General features: G+C 41.0%; 1 protein-coding gene across 6 annotated transcripts in view; it reads left to right on the plus strand.

Annotated features, from left to right (window-relative positions):
- The window catches only part of GABPB1 (GA binding protein transcription factor subunit beta 1), a 79429-nt gene that overhangs the window by 23249 nt on the left and 37892 nt on the right, over nucleotides 1–18288 (plus strand). Inside the window, exon 1 of one of the 6 annotated variants that reach the window (XM_023227123.2) lies at nucleotides 1103–1126. The exons of 4 other annotated variants lie outside the window; for them this stretch is intronic. The gene's annotated coding sequence lies outside the window, so the exon portion shown is untranslated. Of the gene's footprint in view, nucleotides 1–1102; nucleotides 1127–18288 lie in introns of those variants that run through there. One more of the 6 variants, XM_023227120.2, reaches the window with a different exon arrangement.

Here is an 18288-nt window from a genome sequence, read left to right on the forward strand (position 1 = left end):
TAAAGATTTTGATTAGACTTTACTGCATGGTATAATTTCTAGAAAACCAGTAAAAGAACAGAAACAGAGAGTATAACTTCCAAATCAGTAGAGGAAATAAATAGAATGTTAAAAAAGAATTGAGGTAAAAGAAGGCAGCAGCAACAAAGGAGAGAAAAGAAACTGGACCGGGGGGTGGGCATAATCCCAGCACTTTGGGAGGCCGAGGCAGGTGGATTGCTTGAGGTCAGGAGTTCGAGACCAGCATGATCAACATGGTGAAACCCCGTCTCTACTAAAAATACAAAAATTAGCCGAGCATGGTGGTGCATGCCTGTAATTCCAGCTACTCAGGAGGCTGAGGCAAGAGAATCGCTTGAACCCAGGAGATGGAGGTTGCAGTGAGCCAAGATCATGCCACTGCACTCTAGCCTGGGCAACAGAGTGAGATTCTATTTCAAAACAAAACAACCGAAAACTGAACAGGGGACAAATGGAAAGCACAAAATATGATGTTAGATTTAACTTAAATATATAGTAATTAAAGGTAAATTGTCTAATAATCACACAGATATCATCCAGGCCTGAGGTGCCAGCAGCTCTTGCCTGGAATAATTTTCTAACTAGTACGCTTGCTTCAGTTCTTGCTTTCCACTATGTATTAACCATATGATAACAGGAGTAGCTCTTAGCAATGTAAATCACATCACAGCACTCTCCTGTTTAAAACTTTCTGACAACTCGGTAGTAATCTCAATAAAATTTACTCTTTACTAGTGCCTATAAGGCTCTATGTGATCCAGCCCATTCGTATTTCTATGATTGCATTTGCTGTTATACTTCTTCACTGTAGCTCAGGGCCCTTACATTTACTGTTCCATTTCCCTGGATCACCAGGGTCAGCCAGAATTCTTAGTTCTAAGCAGTCAAATAATCTCTGGTTAATTTAACAGTAAAGGAATTTATCACAGGAAGAAGCTGCTACCACTACTGTCATTGGAATCTGCTGCCATGTTTGCCACAAAGGGTTCTACACACACTCTGCTTTTTTAATGCACTATGTTCTACATTAAGGTCCAGCGCAGATGCTTCTCTTGTGGAGTGGAGGTCATACGACGGTACCCTTGCCATATGGGAAGCAAGGAAGGCAAGTACTCGGTAGTAGACAGAGGTTTCTGCCTTCTTTCAAGATGCATATGGAAGGGAATTCCCCAAGGACAAGAAGGTGTTTTGATGCTAAGCAACCAAGAGAATGACTTGTGCATCGTGATGCTTCCTTTGGATCCTCCCTTGGTTTGCTTTTCCCTTTCATTCCTGTTTCTACTCAGTTGTCACCTCCTCAGAGAGGCCTTTTGTAATCACTTTCTCCAAAATGGCAATTCCCTATCCCTAATCTAGTACTCTGTTTCTTACTTTGCCTTACTTTTTCTTCATTCCATTTATCACTGCCACAACCACCACTACTACTACTATTTTACTTCTTTATTGTGAAGTTCTTATCCCAGAACATAAGCTCCTTGCTCTTCATATGCTCAGTAAACATTTGTTTGTTGAATGAAGGAGAAACATATAGATTATGCTATAAATTGCTGAGGAAATTTAGGAAATTTAAGAACTCAGAAAGTTTTGTTGGAGAAAAGATCATTTAAAAATGGGCTTTGATTGAAGTATAGAATTGGAGAGAAAGGATGTAACCTTTCTAAAGTGGAAAAATCGCATGAGGGGAGACATTGGGTCTGGAATAAGGTAAGTGTGTATGGGATGAGGAAGGAGAATTGTTTAAAATCAGATGACTGTCAGGGCCCTATATTAAGAGAAAAATGGATGAAGTAAATGTGTGAGGCAGTTGACAGAGGGACTCAAATTGCAAGGTAAGATCTTGTGATTGCTAGAGTAAGAGATAACTAGTTTTGTTTGTTTTTTTTAATTAAAAAGTTTGTGATGGGCCGGGCGCGGTGGCTCATGCTTGTAATCTCAGCACTTTGGGAGGCCGAGGTGGGCGGATCATGAGGTCAGGAGATTGAGACCATCCTGGCTAACACGGTGAAACCCCATCTCTACTAAAAATACAAAAAATTAGCCGGGCGAGGTGGCAGGCGCCTGTAGTCCCAGCTACTAGGGAGGCTGAGGCAGGAGAATGGCGTGAACCTGGGCGGCGGGGCTTGCAGTGAGCCGAGATCGCCCCACTGCACTCCAGCCTGGGCGACAGAGCGAGACTCCGCCTCAAAAAACAAAAAACAAAAAAAGTTTGTGATGGTGTTTTCACATAGCTGAGTACTATGCACTTGTAAAACAGAATGAGAAAAATCTCAGTGCAGTATTTTCCAGGATACATACTAAATGGAGAAAAAAAGCAAAGTACAGAACAATGTGTTTAGTATGTTCCTTTGGTGTGAGAAGTAGGGAATGGTGGCTGGTCGCGGTGATTCATGCCTGTAATCCCAGCAGTTTGGGAGGCTGAGGCGGGAGGATTGCTTGAGCCCCGGAGTTTGAGACCGGCCTGGGCAACATGTCAAAACCTCATCTCTCCAAAAATTAGAATTGGTCGGATGTGGTGATGCGTGCCTGTAGTCCCAGCTACTTGGGAGGCTGAGGTGGGAGGATCACCTGAATCTGAGAAGTCGAGGCTGCAGTGAGCCATGATCACGCCACTGCATTCCAGCCTGGGTGACAGAATGAGATCCTGCCTTGAGGAAAAAAAAAAAAAAAAGGTAGGCTGGGCGCGGTGGCTCAAGCCTGTAATCCCAGCACTTTGGGAGGCCGAGACGGGTGGATCACGAGGTCAGGAGATCGAGATCATCCTGGCTAACACGGTGAAACCCCGTCTCTACTAAAAATACAAAAAACTAGCCGGGCAAGGTGGCGGGCGCCTGTAGTCCCAGCAATTCGGGAGGCTGAGGCAGGAGAATGGCGTAAACCCGGGAGGCGGAGCTTGCAGTGAGCTGAGATCTGGCCACTGCACTCCAGCCTGGGCAACAGAGCAAGACTCCGTCTCAAAAAAAAAAAAAAAAAAAAGGTAGAGTGGAAGTGTGGAGAATAAGAATATGAGAATGTGCAAATTTGTTTATGTTGCAAAGAGAAACACTGAAAAGACAAATTAGAAACTAATAACATTGTTACTCTATGGTAGAGGGTATGGGAAATACATGAAGTAGGGATGGAAATGTGATTTCTGAATGTGTCTTATTATTATTTAGTTTTGATTTTTGAATTAGTAAATACACATTCAAAAATTATAGTAAAATCAAAAATTTTTAAATCCTTAAAATTGAAGACAAACGAATAATTGCATCCATGTGTATATCAAAATAGTTATTTAAATACATGGAGAAAAACTATTTCAGGTGACTTTGGAGCTTAATACTAAGTGGCATATATGCTAAGGATAAAAAGAACTGCAAAAAAAGCCCCACCTTTATTCATTTTATTGCTAGTTGTAATATTGGTATTTTAATTTTGACACCATATGATATGTATTATAGGATAAAGCCAGTAAGTCTTTATGTGAATGTATTAGTAATCAATAGAGATACATGTATAAAATCAAAGAAGCTAAGCACAAAACCTGTAATTTTGAACCTGAATTATAAATGTCAATATGAATTCATCATTTATAATACACATTTCTTAATCCATATAAATTTGTTCCTTAGTTCTGTCCACTGAGAGGACTTAGAAACACTTTGTCACCTTGGTAGATGTGAGCTCTTCTAATACCCTAATTTTGGTCTTTAAATACTTGTACTTGAAATAATCCAGGACTCCTTGAAGAAATGACTGATTCTGGGTCTGGGGCAGGGGACATACATAATGAACCTGGAACAGCTTGTGCCAAAACCAAGAAAGCTTTCAAAGATGGAAAAGCCAAATTGAAAAGACTCTTCTTGGCCAAAATTGGGACAGTTTGAACATCAGAAGAAATAAGGAGAATAATTTATTGAGAAAATGATTATATAACAATAAATAGAACAAATGGAGGTGGCTAGGTGGCAATTATTCTTTACTGTGAAAATTGGTAATGAAAAAGAATTATATATTTGAACTGCCTTTTGAGTGGGAACCATTTTATATTTAGTGAGAAATGCCAAATAATGTAGAAGGAATTAAAGAATTTGAAAGTGACAATTTGTTACAACCTGTTATGAATAATTACTTTGGGCCAGGATCATTAATGGGTGCTAAAACTGTTAGACAAAAATGTTTGATTGGGAATTGGATATTCCCATGGAGCCAAAGTATGATTCCACAGATAACTAGATTACTAGTTGGTCTCAGGCTAAAAGAATATAACTTTACATTGGAAGGATTAGACTATCACTAATCTAGCTATTATTCTTAGTATCATTAAAAGTGAGCCAAAACAGATGTGCTTCCTGATGTGCTTCAATATCAAGCATGTTGCTATTGAATTTTTTTGTCTAAAATTTTAAATCTGAATTTTAATTAACTTCAGAGACTTAGTTTGTACGGCATATGGAAGATCAAGAAATTACATGCTATCTTGAGGAAGAAATTAAAAAAACTCAGTATGAGGTACAGATGAACCGACCATTCTCTTCAACAAATCAATGTCATGAGGGAGAAAAACGGGAGAGGTAGATGGGAGAAAGGGAAAGTGTCCTAGAATAAACTTGATTTCGAGATAGAGTGACCAAATACAACATGTGTAAACTGTAAAGTCCCTTTTTATTTTTATTTTTTTTAAAGAAAGGAGTAGGATGAAGCAAGATGACCAGCTTTTAATTTAGAATGTCAGTGATGGGTATAGAGGTGTGTGTATAATCAAACACACAAACACACATATACAGTACATATTATATATATGCATGTATATTTTCTATATTTGAAAATTTGTATAATGAAAATTTAATTTTTTTGTTTACAGATACTTAGGTTATTTGGAGTTTCTTTTTTTTTTCCTGTTACAATAATGTTTTTATAAACATTCCTTTCCTTGTTTATGTGTTTAAGAGTATACCAATATAGGGTAGCTAGCAGTGGAGTCCCTAGGTCAAAGAGTAGGCACAGCTTTTTTTTTTTTTTAGATGGAGTTTCGCTCTTGTTGCCCAGGCTGGAGTGCAATAGCATGATCTCAGCTCACTGCAACCTCTGCCTCCCAGGTTCAAGCGATTCTCCTGCCTCAGCCTTCCAAGTAGCTGGGATTACAGGCGCGCACCACCACGCCCAGCTAATTTTGTATTTTTAGTAGAGACGGGGTTTCTCCATGTTGGTCAGGCTAGTCTTGAACTTCTGACCTCAGTTAATCTGCCCACCTCAGCCTCCCAAAGTGCTAGGATTACAGGTGTGAGCCACCATGCCTGGTCAGCACATCTTAAACTCTACTAGATGTTCATAAGTTGTTCTTCAGAATGATTGTATTGGTGGGGATTTTGGACAAGGGAATCATGAGACATACGTCTTCCCTACTAGATGGTGAATTCTTTAAGGGCAGGTACTGTGTAGAGGTTCAAATATAGAAATGTTTGATTGAATACAATCGTATTTTAGGGGGGTTGCCTGGCAGCAGGATGGAGAAATTGAGTTAGGTCAGCTGAGAGACCATTGTGATGTTTAAGGTATGAGGCAATGAGTGTGTAAGACCAGAGGTGGTAGAGAGGAGGGGATGGATATGAGAACTCCCGAGAAGGAAGAATCAGAATGTATGCATTCTTTTTTGTTGAGGAGAATATTGATGGTTCATTTTTGTGACTTACAAGAACCAGCAGTTTATTGGCTTAACTTTGTAGGAAGCAGGTAAGTTATACTTCCCTGATTAAATCAAAGGCATCTTCTGGCTAATTCCAGTAGAGTTCTAGCCTTTTCTTTATCTTCTACTTGCACTCTTTTCAAGCCTCTGTTTTTTTCCTGGGATACATTCATGTGATTTAAAAGCAACTGATAGTTGAATTGGGCAAAGGCACAGTCAGTGGCAAAGATGAGGAGGAGTTAGTAGAATCTATGGGCTCCTTCCTTGTCAAATGAATTTGTGAAATCTTCCAAGGATAAAGGCTGTCTCCTCCTATGGTTTTTAGAAGGAAAGCGTATTCAGCACCATAACGGGCAGTTCATCATGTGCAGTTTTTATTATTTTTTTTAAAGACAGGGTCTTGCTCTGTTGCCCAGGCTGGCATGCAGGAGTGTGATCAGTGCAGCCTTGACCTCCCAGGCTCAAGCAGTGCTCCCACCTCAGCCTCCTGAGTAGCTGGACCACAGGAGCATGCCACCAACCCTAGCTAATTTTTGTTTTTCGTTTTTCTTTGAGATGGAGTCTCGCTCTGTTGCCCAGGCTGGAGTGCAGTGGCGCAATCTCAGCTCACTGCAACCTCTACCTTCCGGGTTCCAGTGATTTTCCTGCCTCAGCCTCCCCAGCAGCTGGGATTACAGGCGCATGCCACCATGCCCAGCCAATTTTTTTTTATTGTTTAGTAGAGATGGGGGTTTCACCATGTTGGCCAGGCTAGTCTCAAACTCCTGACCTCAGGTAATCCACCCACCTCAGCCTCACAAAGTGCTGGGATTACAGGCGTGAGCCACCATGCCCGGTTCTTGGCTAATTTTTAAAAAATATTTGGAGAGATTAGGATTTCACCATGTTGCTCAGTCTGGTCTCAAACTCCTGGGCTTGAGCAATCTTCCCACTTTGGCTTCCCAAAATGCTGGGATTACGGGCATGAACCACCATGTCTGGCCTAGATGAAATTTTTCTAAAAGAATCCCCTTGGCTGGGCATGGTGGCTCATGCCTTTTGGCACTTTGGGAGGCCGAGGTGGTTGGATCATCTGACATCAGGAGTTTGAGACTAGCCTGGCCAACATGGTGAAACCCTGTCTCTACTAAAAATACAGAATTAGCTGGGCGTGGTAGTGGGCGCCTGTAATCCCAGCTACTTGAGAGGCTGAGGCAGAAGTATCGCTTGAGCCCGGGAGGCAGAGATTGCAGTGAGCTGAAATCGTGCCATTGTACTCTAGCCTGGGCGACAGAGCCAGACTCCATCTTAAAAAAAAACACACAAAAAAACCCCCCAAAACCCTTATATCTTATTTTAAAACATTGTGACTTCTTGCATATTCTGAAGTTAGTGACTTCAAGAAGTTTGGCCAGGCCAGGTGTGGTGGCTCACGCCTGTAATCCCAGCACTTTGGGAGGCCGAGGCGGGCGGATCACGAGGTCAGGAGATCGAGACCATCCTGGCTAACAGGGTGAAACCCTGTCTCTACTAAAAATACAAAAAATTAGCCATGTGTGGTGGTGGGCGCCTGTAGTCCCAGCTACTCGGGAGGCTTAGGTAGGATAATGGCGTGAACCCAGGAGGTGGAGTTTGCAGTGAGTGGAGATTGCGCCACTGCACTCCAGCCTGGGTGACAGAGGGAGACTCGGTCTCAAAAAGAAAAAGAAGTTTGACCAATGATTCTAGAACAGCTCTCTCCAGTAGAAATATAGTGAGCCACATATTATTATTATTTTGCCATTGATTGCTCCATTCTACATCCACAGAAACAGAACCAGACAGGGAGTGATGAGATTTGCACCTGGGTCACACAGCTGATCTGTGGCAGAGGTGGGGTCTCAACTTCTGGCTTTTAGCCGTGCCTTTTTTTTTTTTTTTTTTGACATAGCATCATATTGCCTTAGTGCCCTGAAAATATTATTTGTCCAGTTTGTAGTTACTGACTATTGGAGGCCAAGTCTTGATCTAGTCCCACTTACCATGGGGTACACCTGTCCATCTTCCTCATGGAAACAGCTTCATCCTGACACCCTCAAAGCACATTTGATCCTTTAGGGACTTCACCTTTTTTAAATCACAAAATTTACTTAGGACCTGACATTTAGAGTCAGAAAGGAACACCCATTACTGAACACCTTCCTTGGGCATGGTGTTTTCAGGGAGCTACGCATGTCTAGTGGGGCCGGCCCTCTAAAAAGTGGAGACAAGAAACCACCTACTCATAATCCCACAGTTTCCCCAAGGAGCCAGAGATTCTTGGGTCTAGCTAACCTCCTTTAACTATTTTCTAAACAGCTAGTACTATAACCTTAACTTGTGCCTATAAAAAGAACTATGGAGACCAGGCGGGGTGACTTACACCTATAATCCTAGCACTTTGTGAGGCCGAGGCGGGTGGATTGCCTGAGGTCAGGAGTTTGAGACCAGTCTGGTCAACATGGTAAAACCCCGTCTCTACTGAAAATACAAAAAAATTAGCCGGACATGGTGGCATGCTCCTGTAATCCCAGCTATTTGGGAGGCTGAGGCAGGGGAATTGCTTGAACCTGGGAGGCGGAGGTTGCAGTGAGCCGAGATCGCACCACTGCACTCCAGCCTGGGCGACAGAGTGAGACTCTGTCTCAAAAAAAAAAAAAAAAAAAAGACCCACGGAGACATTGGGAACATTCAGGGCAGTGGATCACTGGAGGGGCTTCAAAGCCAGGGGATCCCACTTTTGAGGCTGAATGTCTCACCTACTAGCTTTGTGACCTTGGTCAGGTGACTTTTCCAAACCTTGGTTTTCCCATCTGTAATGTGACTATAGGCAGTACAGCCCCTACTGCTAGGACTGTGTGTAGGGAGATGGCACTTGGGCACACAGGACTCACCGAATGCAGGTCATTAACAGTGGGAGACAGCAGTAACTAAGATTTATTGAGCACTTACTGTTGGCCTGGTGCTTGCCGTTGATTAACTCATTAAAAAAAATTTTTTTTTGAGGTGAGGTCTCATTCTGTTGTCTAGACTGGAGTGCAGTGGTGCAATCACAGCTCACTGCAGCCTTGACCTCCTTGGGCTCAGGTGATCCTCCCATCTCAACCTTCTGAGTAGCTAGGACCACAGGTGTGAGCCACCCGCCCCGCTAATTTTTATGTATTTTTTGTAGAGACAAGAGTTTTGCCATGTTGCCCAGGCGGGTCTCAAACTCCAGGGCTCAAGCAATCCACCCATCTTGGCTTCCCAAAGTGCTAGGATTACAGGCATGAGCGCCACACCCAGCCATTTTTTTTAAATTAAATTTTAAATTTTATTTATTTATGAATGAATGAATGAATGACAGGATCTGACTCTGTTGCCCAGGCTGGAGTGCAGTGGCACAGTCGTGGCTTACTGAAACCTCAAACTTCTGGGCTTAAGTGATCCTCCCCCCACCCCCCAGCCTCCTGAGTAGCTGTAGCTGGGACTACAGGGAGACACCACTATATACAGCTATTTTTTGTTTGTTTGTTTGTTTTAGGGAGGGATGATGTCTCTCTATGTGTTTCCCAGGCTGGTCTTGAACTCCTGGGCTCAAGGGATGCTCCTGCCTTAGCCTCTCCAAATATTGGGAGCAACTGTGCCTGGCTAATTGCCTCTAATCCTCAGAACAACCCTGTGAGAGAGGTTGTGCTATTACCCTCAGTTTACAGATGTGTAAACTGAGGCGTAGAAAGGGTGAATGACCTCTCCCTGCCTCACTTTGGGTCCACGGCCACTTCTTGCCTCTGCACGTGTTTTTTTTCTTTCCCTTAGGCAGGGATTAAAAAAGGGCATCTATGTTGTCTTCTGCAGCCTGTAGTGAGAGCAGTGCATTGTATTAATTATGATTGGTTTTATTGTCATGGCTCCTAAAAATGATGGGCCAGCAGGAACTACCGCAGTACCAAGGTTTCCCATTTCCCCCATGGGCCTGATCCTAGGGTAGCAACTTCCCATTCCTCTGCAGTGGTGCCTGCAGCTACAGATTTAATTTAAAAATTTCTAGTAGCCACTGTGCAGTACAGTCTCGAACTCCTAGGTTCAAGTGACCTTCCTGCCTTAGCCTCTCAAGTAGCTGGTACTGCAGGTGCACGCCACTGTGTCCAGCAAAATTAATTTTCGTAATAGTGTTTAATCCCTTATATCTAAAATATTATTATTATTAGTTTTGGAGACAGGGTCTCACTCCTGTTGCCCAGACAGGAGTACAGTAGTGTGATCACGGCTCACTGCAGCCTTGACTTCCTAGGTTCAGGTTATTCTGTCACTTCAGCCTCCCAAGTAGTTGGGACTACAGGCGTGTGCCACCATGCTTGGCTGATTTTTTTGTATTTTTTGTAGAGACCAGGTTTTGCCATGTTGCCCAGGCTGGTCTTGAACTCCTGGCCTCAAGCAATCCACCCACCTCAGCCTCTCAAAGTGTTGGAATTACAGGTGTGAACCACTGCGCCTGGCCCTTCCAAAATACTGTTTCATCAAGTAATCGTATAAAAGTTATTAATGAGATATTTTACATATTTTCTTGATAGCAAGTCTTCAAAATCTGGTATGTTATATTTATAGCACATCTCAATTTGGACTAGCCACATTTCAATGCCCAATATCCTTGTATAACTAGTGGTTACTGTATTGGACACCTCAGTTCTTTTTTATTTTTTTGAGATGGAGTCTTGCTCAGTCGCCCAGGCTGGAGTGCAGTGGCGCAATCTTGGGTCACTGCAACTTCCGCCTCCTTGATTCAGGTGATTCTCCTGCCTCAGCCTCCTGAGTAGCTGGGACTACAGGCATGCACCACCACACCTGGCTAATTTTTTTTTCTTTCTATTTTTCAACATGTTGGCCAGGGTGTTCTCAAACTCCTGACCTCAAGTTATCCTCTGGCCTTGGCCTTCCAAAGTGCTGAGATTACAGGCATGAGTCACTGCGCCCAGCCTGGGCACCTCAATTTTAGAATATACCCATTTGAAACCTTTGAGCTCAGTTTGGTGTACTGATTTGATCTACTGTCATTGAGGGTGGTCTTGAGCGGATTTTGCTTTGTAATATTATTGCTAGTTATTAGACAAGTTCTGGCTTCCTGCCTAGATTTTTCTATGCTAACTTGGCAGGTCCAAGAGTAATTCTGAGGGTCCCAGACGAAGCCAATATCTACATTTATTATATTCACAATTTTCTCTTTTGACTAAAAAACAGGATTGACCTCAGATTTTTTTTTTTTTTTTTTTTTTGGTCATATCTGTCAATTTGAGTTGCTGCCAATAAAAAGATAATATTCAGGCAAGTTCCAGCCTTGTTTAGTTATAAGAAATTTTGTTACAACAAGGTTGACGTAAGTATTCAGTAAGCATTCTATTATGATATTTCCGAGGGTTTGTGAAATTTAGATTACATTAAAAAAAAGGCAAACGTTATGTTTTTGGTTATTCCAAGTGTTTCTGGAGTTTCTACTGTGTGCCAAATACTGTTCATTCAATGGATTAATATTTATTGAACTTTTTTTTTTTTTTTTTCTGAGATGGAGTCTTGCTCTGTTGCCCAGGCTGGAGTACAGTGGCGTGATCTCAACTCGCTGCAACCTCTGCCTCCTGGGTTCAAGTGATTCTGCTGCCCCAGCTTCCCGAGTAGCTGGGACTACAGAATGCCCTTTTAATGCAGACTTTAAAAGTGATAAAAGGGTTGCCGCATCTTTTACTTCTTAAGTCTTTTTCTCTCCTTGTGTGGTAGTGGGATGTCCTCAGATTATGGTTACTGAAAGAAAGTTATCTTAGAAGGAAGTTTTTTTTATCAACTTTGTGAGTATGATTTCATTGGAACTGGTCTTGACTTTAGGAAGATCTGGCTCTGAGATCAAGGTTCTGGCTGTGGGGAGTGGAGACCTTGTGGAGAAACAGTTATTCTTGTACACTGGTAGTGGGAGTATAAGTTGCTACAATTTTTTGGTAGATAATTTGGCAGTGTCTAATCACAATTAAAATGTGATTTTAAGCAAGTCTAGCAATCCTGCTTCTCACAATAATTTCTAGAGCAGTGCTAACTCGTGTGTATTGCAGCACTATTTGTAAATATGAAAAATTAAAATAGGATCATATAAATAATATACTGTATATTTGTTTCCTGTTCCTATAGTGTAATAATTTCCTATTTGCTATAACAAATTGCCACAACCTTAGTGCCTTAAAACAACACAAATTTATTATTTTATAATTCTGGAAGTCTGAAGACCTAAAATTAGGATTTCGGCAGGACTGTTCCTTCTGGAAGCTTTAGGAGAGAATCTGTTTTCTTTCCTTTTCTAGCTTCTGAAGAATGCATGCATTTCTTGACCTGTGGCCCCTTCCTCCATCTTTAAGGCCAACAGCATAGTATCTTCACATCTCTCTCATCCTCTCTCTGATCTCTGCTTCCTTCTCCCTGACTGTGACCTTTTGCTCCCAGTGTCACATCTCCTATTCTGATCCTCCTGTCTCCCTCTTACAAGAACTCTTGTGATTACATCATACTTGGATAATCCAGGATAACCACCCTAGTCAGGATCCTTAATTTAATAATTTCTGCAGAGTTCCTTCTGCCATGTGAGGTAGCATATTCACAGGATCTGAGAATTAGGATCTAGACATCTTTAGGGGGGAGCATTATTCAGCCTGTCACACTCCATAGTACTGTGCAGCCAATAAAAAGACTGTGTACTGACACAGGAAGATTTCACTGATAAAACAAGAGGATTGAAGTGGTGGCTCACGCCTGTAATCACAGCACTTTGGGAGGCCAAGGCAGATAGATCACTTGAGGTCAGGAGTTTGAGACCAACCTGACCAAAATGTTGAAACCCCATCTCTACTAAAAATGCAAAAATTAGCTGGGCCTGGTGGTACATGCCTGTAATCCCAGCTACTTGGGAGGCTGAGGCAGGAGAATTGCTTGAACCAGGGAGGCAGAGGTTACAGTGAGCCAAGATTGCGCTATTTTCCATTCTAGCCTGGGCAACAAGAGTGAAACTCCATCTCAAAAAAATAAAATGAAAAAAAGAAGATTGCATGTGAATGGGGAAAAAAGCAAGTTGCCAAACAATATAGTATGATCCCTTTTTGTGTGTTTTTGAATTTTAATTTTTTATTTTTACCCACCCTCCTGACCCCTTTGTATGTTTTTGTTTAAAAAGAAGCATTGTGTGTATGTGTTTCTATACGCATAGAAAAGATCTGGAAGAATGCGCACTAAACATTTGGATAGTGGTTACTTCTGAGAACACAAGGATGATGTGTTGAGATGACTTTAAACTGTATAATTCTTATGTACAGTAAACGTGTTTGTTTATTGTGATTTTATTTATTTATTTATTTTTGAGATGGAGTCTCACTGTGTCACCTGGGCTGGAGTGCAGTGGCGTGATCTTGGCTCACTGCAACCTCTGCCTCCTGGGTTCAAAACAATTCTCCTGCCTCAGCTTCCCAAGTAGCTGGGATTACAGGCAGCTGCCGCTACGCCCAGCTAATTTTTTGTAGTATTAGTAGAGGTGGGGTTTCACCATGTTGGCCAGGCTGGTCTCGAATTCCTGACCTTGTGATTTGCCCACCTCAGCCTCCCAAAGTGCTGGGATTATAGGCGTGAGCCACTGCGCCCAGCCCTGTAATTTTATTTTTATGAAAGTATATGTGCAGAGTTCTGACTTTATAAGTGGGAACTGAACAGTGGTTATACCTGAATATACAGTGGGTAATAATAGGGAGGGTGGGAGAAGGGCAAGGGGTTGAAAAATTCCCTGTTGGGTACAGTGTTCACTATTCAGGTGATGGGCACATTAAAAGGCCAGACTTCACCACTATGCAATATATACATGTAACAAACTGCACTCATACACCCTGAATCTATAAAAATAAAAACTTTTTTGGCAGGGCACTGTGGCTCATGCCTGTAGTCCCGGAATTTTGGGAGGCCGAGGCTGGCGGATCATGAGGTCAGGAGATCAGACCATCGTGGCTAACACGGTGAAACCCCGTCTCTACTAAAAATACAAAAATTTAGCCGGGCGCGGTGGCGGGCGCCTGTAGTCTAAGCTACTCGGGAGGCTGAGGCAGGAGAATGGCGTGAAAGGCGGAGCTTGCAGTGAACCGAGATTGCGCCTCTGCACTCCAGCCTGGGCGACAGAGCGAGACTCCGTCTCAAAAAAAAAAAAACCAAAAAACTTTTTTTAAGGAAGAAAAAAATTATATGTGCGCATAGTTGAAAAAGTAAAAAATATAAGCCTTCTGATGAAAATCCTATACTCAGTTGTGTTATTTCTTCCCACCCCAGAACCCTCTTTCCCAGAGGTCTCCATTTTATGAATCTTTCAGCTCTTCATATTTCTAAATAACAAATGTATGCTATTTCTTGATTTTTTTCCACATCAGATACCTTTTGACTTTCTCCTTACGAAGATGAGGCTTCAGCTGTTTTTCCCTCACCATTTATCTTTTCAATATGATTACACTGAAAATTTTGCTCTACATTACACCCCAGGAACTGTTATTCTTAGCTAATCCACGTCTGTACCACAAAGGAAATGTGTGTGTGTGTGTGTGTGTGTGTGTGTGTGTAAAGGAAAAACTATACAAAGGACATGTATACCTTTATGGTACAGTTTTTTTCTCCCCTCTGATTTTTTCTTTTCTTAGATTTCTTATATCCGTCATTAACCCATCCCAAACTCTCCACTGGCATTCATTCTTTTCTTGGGAGACTTACCAGCCTGTCTTTTCCTTGGAGACCTCCTTCCTGCAACTGTGTTCTCTGGCTCCCATCTGGGTTTGCTTTCTATGCCTGTGTCACAGTTGTTGTCTTGGGGTCTCCCTTCACCATCATTTTGGGTACTCTCTCCTCTTCTGTTTATGTTGGATCCTTTATTTCCTGAAGGCCTTGATTATTCTTTCTGGTTTACTCTTGGTTTTGGTGGAATGTGTCGTCTAGTGGTTTTCTGAAAAAACGGTATATGGGAGATACATATATGGATATAATATTTGAAAATATCATTTAAAAAAAAAATAAAGGGGAAAAAAAACTCCATTACGTAAAATGGGCGTGGGGGAAAAATCCAAATATACCAGAGTTCATGTGATGATTTTTCTGTTCAAAGGAATTATACTGGGAGACACTAAACTTAAATCATTGGAGGACATGCCCTTTATATCCCAGCAGATTCCCAGTGTTCTCCAACTTAGGACACAGGAAGAATTGAGAATATGAGTTGGATTTTAAGATCAAAACTAGTGTTCTTTGGTAAATCTTTTTACTTTTCACTTGCTTCCTCTGCAAAATGGAGATAATAGTGATCTTGTTAAGGCACTTCAGATAAAATGAGACAATGCAGATAAAGAGCAAGATGCTAGGGACTGTTTTTGTTATTATTGAAATTGTTTTCTTATGAGACTGTAGGCAACTAAATTTGGAATATTTTCATACATGTACACATGATTATAATATGCTAAATTTTACTTGGAGTCATTTTACATACTTTTACTATGAAAAATGCTTTCAATATCTAATGTACATTAAAGACTTTATCACCTTATCTGTAACCTAATTTTGAAAAAATGCTTTTTAATAAAAGTTTTAATATTACATTAGTAATATATGCTTGCTATAAAAAATGAAAACTTAGAAAAAAGTAGAAAAAAGGGAAAATTCATAGTTTTCATTACCATGGTGTATTGTCTCCAAGTTTTTTTTTTTTTTTTTAATTGTTTCTTTCTTTTTTCTTTTGAGACGGAGTTTTGCTCTTGTTGCCCAGGCTGGAGTGCAAAGGGGCAATCTCGGCTCACTGCACCCTCCACCTCCTGGGTTCAAGTGATTCTTCTGCCTCAGCCTCCTGAGTGGCTGGGATTACAGGCGTCAGCCACCACACCCAGCTAATTCTTTTTTTTATTATTATTATTTTTAGTAGAGACAGGGTTTCACTGTGTTGGCGAGGGTGGTCTTGAACTCCTGACCTCAGGTGATTCACCTGCCTCGGGCTCCCAAAGTGCTAGGATTACAGGCATGAGCCATCACGCTCGACCCCAAGTGTTTTTCTGTTAAGATCATGGTATATATACAACTTAGAGTCCTGATTCTTAAACTGTTACATACTGTTTGTAAATATTTTCAAATGAATATATATAGTATTATTTTTTAAATATTTTTATCTTTTAGAGATCTGTACTGAAATATTCAGAGATAATATAATATAAATGTCTAACACTTGCTTCAAAACAGTGGGTGGAGGTGGGAAATGAGTCGGCCATAAATTGATAATATTTAAACTAAATGTGGGCTATGTGGGAGTTTATTATATGACTGTCTACTTTATGTATATTACAAATTTTTCATAATGTAAAATAAATAAATCACTACAGTATTCCATTATGACATATCTTTTTTTTTTTTTTTTTTGAGATGGAGTCTTGCTCTGTCGCCCAGGCTGGAGTGCCGTGGCACAATCTCGGGTCACTGCAAGCTCTGGTTCCCGGGTTCACACCATTCTCCTGCCTCAGCCTCCCAAGAAGCTAGGACTACAGGCGCCCGCCACCACGCCCGGCTAATTTTTTGTATTTTTTTAGTAGAGACAGGGTTTCACCATGTTAGCTAGGATGGTCTCGATCTCCTGGTCTTCGTGACCCACCCGCCTTGGCCTCCCAAAGTGCTGGGATTACAGGCGTGAGCCACCGCGCCCGGCCTGACATATCTTAATGTCTTTAATCATTGTTTGTAGTTGTTTTTTTCCTTATTTTAAATAATATTAGCATTAATGTATTTAGATTTTTGAGAAGTTTCCTTGTGATGGGTTTATATGAGTAGAATTACTAGTCAAAGAGTATGAACATTTTAAAGACTTTGGATGTGTGTGTAGGATGTGTGTGTAATACAAAAAGTGGAGAAAATCTTTAGGAGATTTATATTGGATTTATAATTGTACTTATTGAGCATAAAAATTATATAAAAAGTTTATTTTAAAGTTTTAATGTGAGTAAAGGCTTATTAAATGTATTTATAATAGGTGTAAACATTTTTAAAATTCATACTCTTATTTAAGAGTGTTAGTAACCACTCACGTGGAACTGGTACTTTATGATTTTATAGAGCTTTCATGCCCAGTAGATGCCATAATCCTCACAACAACTCTATAAGCTGTGAATTACAGAAAAATTCAAAACAAAATAGACTTTAAGCTTTAACATGTAATTATTGGTAGTAATTCCTGTTACCACTAGATGGCTCTCTTGGCATGTACTTTTGAGCAAAAGTAGCTAGTTTGGATAATACATTTATTACTAACATACATTTTAATTGGAGTAAAGAACTTATTTGCCACACCAAAAAAGCAATATATTTTTGTTGTTAAACTAAATGATTAAAAAAAAATCTAGCACTTTATCTCTGAGGATTTTTGTTTGTTTGTTTTTGAGACAGTCTTGCTCTGTTGCCCAGGCTGGAGTGCAGTGGAGCAATCTCAGCTCACTACAACCTCTGCCTCCCAGGTTCAGGGATTCTCCTGCCTCAGCCAGCTAAGTAGCTGGGACCACACCAGGCTAATTTTTGTGTTTTTTAAGTAGAGATGGGTGGGGTTTCACCATGTTAGCTAGGCTGGTCTCAAACTCCTGGCCTCAAGTGATCTTCCCTTTTTGGCCTCCCAAAGTGCTAGGATTACAGGCTTGAGTTGCTGCACCCATCCAGGATTTTAATATATAAATATTGAACTGAGTAAATTAGTGACTTGACCTGGAGCTATGTTCCCCTTGGTCAGTGTAGTTATCTTATTACAATTGAGTTCCTCTAAGGGTCAAAAACTATGGTGAGTGTGTCCCTGTCTGGTGAGACAGAGTGAAAATGCTACGATTTTGTTGTTTTCATTATTTAAAACTACTAATTATCTTGACAAGAAAATCAGAGCACCTTTGATTTTTGTCTTGCTTGATCTTATGTGTATTTTCTTCCATTGATTTCAATCTTATTAGATCCATTGCCACCTTTTTATAATAAATATTTTGTATTGCCCCTTCTGCTAACTTTAAGTGAAAATCATAGTTGCTGGGTGCAGTGGCTCATGCCTGTAGTCCCAGCACTTTGGGAGGCTGCAGTAGGCAGATCGCTTGAGCCCAGGGGTTCAAGACAAGCCTGGGCAATGTGGCAAAAACTCATCTCTACAAAAAATACAAAAATCAGCCAAGTATGGTGGTGCACTCTTGTAGTTGCAGCTACTGGAGAGGCTGCGGCGGGAGGATTGGTTGAGCCTGGGAAGTCGAGTCTGTGGTGAGCTGTGATCTCGCCACTGTACTCCAGCCTGGGCTATATCTCCAAAGAAAAGAAAGAAAATCATAGTTAATGTTATTGATCTGCATAATTTCAAAAAAATCATGTTTTGATTATAATATAAAGGATAATTTGAAAAGAAGCAATTTATAATAAAATGTGTATTAAAATATGTAAATACTTGAGCACACTACATTAGATGTCACAGTGAGGTAGTAAAATGCTTATGCTGGCACATAAAATCACTGTGAATGTGATAGCTGAACAAGCTGATTGATATATGATATTGGTGATGCACATGCCAAAGTGGCATTGAC

This window comes from Piliocolobus tephrosceles, chromosome 6, assembly GCF_002776525.5.
Source record: "Piliocolobus tephrosceles isolate RC106 chromosome 6, ASM277652v3, whole genome shotgun sequence".
Classification (NCBI taxonomy): Eukaryota; Metazoa; Chordata; class Mammalia; order Primates; family Cercopithecidae; genus Piliocolobus; species Piliocolobus tephrosceles.